Below are 2,744 nucleotides of genomic sequence, written 5' to 3'. Positions count from 1 at the left end.
GAATTAGTGAATGAAACACTAATTTAACACATATAGACATCCTAATGTGAAGAAAAACACTTTGTTCAAGTGCTAGGAGGCTATTAGATTGCAATGAAAGAGTATAAGACCTCACCATGGAGTTTACTCTTCTAAAACTCACCTTGGGTGAGTTTACGGCTGAGGGACCATTTCCCCCATGAGTTTACGGTCGTAAACTCATGGGAGGAATGGGTTTAAGTGCTAAAAGGTTTCTTAGATCACAAGGGATAGTTCTAGCGCTTAATCCAAGGCTTGAGGGGCGTTTAAGGTTAAAAGAGGGTACTCCCTTGGAGTTTGCGGTCCTAGGACCACTCCTTGGGAGTTTATGGTCATAAACTCTATGGTTTACGGCCATAAACCCCTTAGACACACCTTTTCCTTCGTTTTTGAGGTCCTAAGCTCATTCTTACAAGTTTCTAGGTGAAGGTATAAGGCCAAATTGGGGTTTAAGGCTTGATTTACATAGTTTGAGGGAGTTTACGGCCTAAGAATTTTCTTGGGCCGTAAACCCTCTTTCAAGCCTCCAAACTTGGTGATTAATGTCTAGAACACTTCAAGGTTAAGCCCTAAGCTAGTTTCTAAGCCTAAGGAAGTGATTTGGGCATTTTTGGCACACCTTTGGGGGTTTACGGCCTAAGAGTGTTCTTGGGCCGTAAACTCCTTATTCTTGGCCTTTTTGGACGATTTTTAAGCTATATCGACATGCAATGATTTTTAGAACAATCTAGGGTGAGAGAACTTACAGTTTGGAAGCGGAAACTTGCGGTTTTTGGAGGAAATCGGGTCTTGAGGAGAGAGAGTTGAGAGAGAGTGACTAGGGTGGTAAAAAGTTCCAAATGATGTCTACTCACCCTTATATAGGGTTCGAGTTTTGTAGCCCGGTGTACATCTACCCGATACTTATGTTAAACGAGGTTTAAAGTTTTACTCGATTAAATGGTCGTAACCCGGCTTAAGTTGTAAACTAGATTTTTCCGCAAATAAAATTAAGGGTATTACTCGTGTTTTATTTATTTCAAAACTTATGAAAATAAAATAGAACATTATTTTATTTGATCAACCCCAAAAATTAATTGAAATAATAATAATAATAGAAATTATTTTATTAGCGGAAAGTGGGTTACAACGATGGAATAAATTTTCGGGTTGTCACATCATCCCTTCGTTAGAGGAAATTTCGTCCCGAAATTTAGAATTTAGGTAGCTGAATTATTACAATAAAACTAAGCAAAGACTTGAGGATATTTGAGTCTCATTTGATCCTCGCGCTCCCAGGTGAACTCCGGTCCTCGCTTGGCGTTCCAGCGAACCTTTACAATTGGGATGCGACTTTGCTTCGTTCACTTGACTTCTCGGTCCATAATTTCCACGGGTTCTTCCAGGAAGTTAAGGCTCTATTTGATCTCAATCTCGTCGAGTGGGATTACGAGGGTCTTGTCAGATAGACACTTTTTCAAGTTCAAGACGTGGAAGGTAGGATGTATGTTACTGAGTTCGCGGGGTAGGTTAAGTTTGTAAGCTACAAGGCCGATTCTAGCGAGAATCTCGAAAGGCCCGATATATCTTGGATTCAACTTTCCACGCTTTCCAAAGCATATCGTGTGTGACAACCATCAATTTTCGGTCAAGTCAAAGCCAACTAAAGTCAACAAGTCAAACCGGTCAACTCAATTTGTCGTGAGTACTAGAGTTTATGTTATGTAACTTCTAAACAACTCTCTATTTTTATGATCTCTCATTAGAATAGAGAGTTGTTTAGAAGTTACATAACGTAAACTCTAGTACTCACGGCAAATTGAGTTGACCGGTTTGACTTGTTGACTTTAGTTGGCTTTGACTTGACCGAAAATTGACGGTTGTCAAAACTATAATAGGTATAGTTTTAAATACATCACATAACACACACGTACGAAAAGGGTACATTCATACAGAAAAGTTTTACACTCCCGCATACAACTTGTAAACTTGTTAACCTAGATTGTGAGACATTCTCTTTCCGTACGTCCGAGTGCGGAATATAAAATCCTGTACGTTATAATCAGAGTCTCCTGGAGGGAGAACGTGATAGTTATATATAGATCTATATTGGGTTTGACACCCCACACCTTGCTGCTAGCTACAGTTGGACCTGCAGGTCTACGGGTGATAATTGTCATTTCAGTTATTCGACGCCTGAGAAATGTCGTGGCAGGTTCATTTAGTCTTAAGTATGATTATAGCGGCTCACATAAGGATATAACAATACATAAAGTTTACGGGATTTTTTTTTATAAAACTTTAATGGGTTTTATGTCGATTTTAAAATCACTTTTATCTCAATAAGTACCGATATTACTGTCTACATTCGGTTTTTGGTATTTATGACTACACATCAGTTGAAACCACATTTATAACTTTAAGTATAGACGATACTTGTTATTTTCTCGGTCCTGAGACTTAGGACTACATATACATTAAGTATTAACAAACATAAGAATTTGCGGGAACATCATTTAATTCAAGTGCGTTTATGTCAATTTAAGCACATTTTATTTTCCTTTAATAAGAAAGGTTACTTATACATTTTGGTCGTCGGTTATGAGACTACATTACATAAACTTTATAAAGAAAATATCGGATTTTCTGAATACATATCATATCATTTTTACAAGGAAAATGGTCTATTTCTCCAATAAAATCTCTTATGAACTCACCAACCTTTGTGTTGACACTTTTCAAAACTA

Source organism: Lactuca sativa, chromosome 2 (genome assembly GCF_002870075.4).
Source record: "Lactuca sativa cultivar Salinas chromosome 2, Lsat_Salinas_v11, whole genome shotgun sequence".
NCBI lineage: Eukaryota > Viridiplantae > Streptophyta > Magnoliopsida > Asterales > Asteraceae > Lactuca > Lactuca sativa.
Note: the sequence above shows the minus strand (reverse complement) of the source record.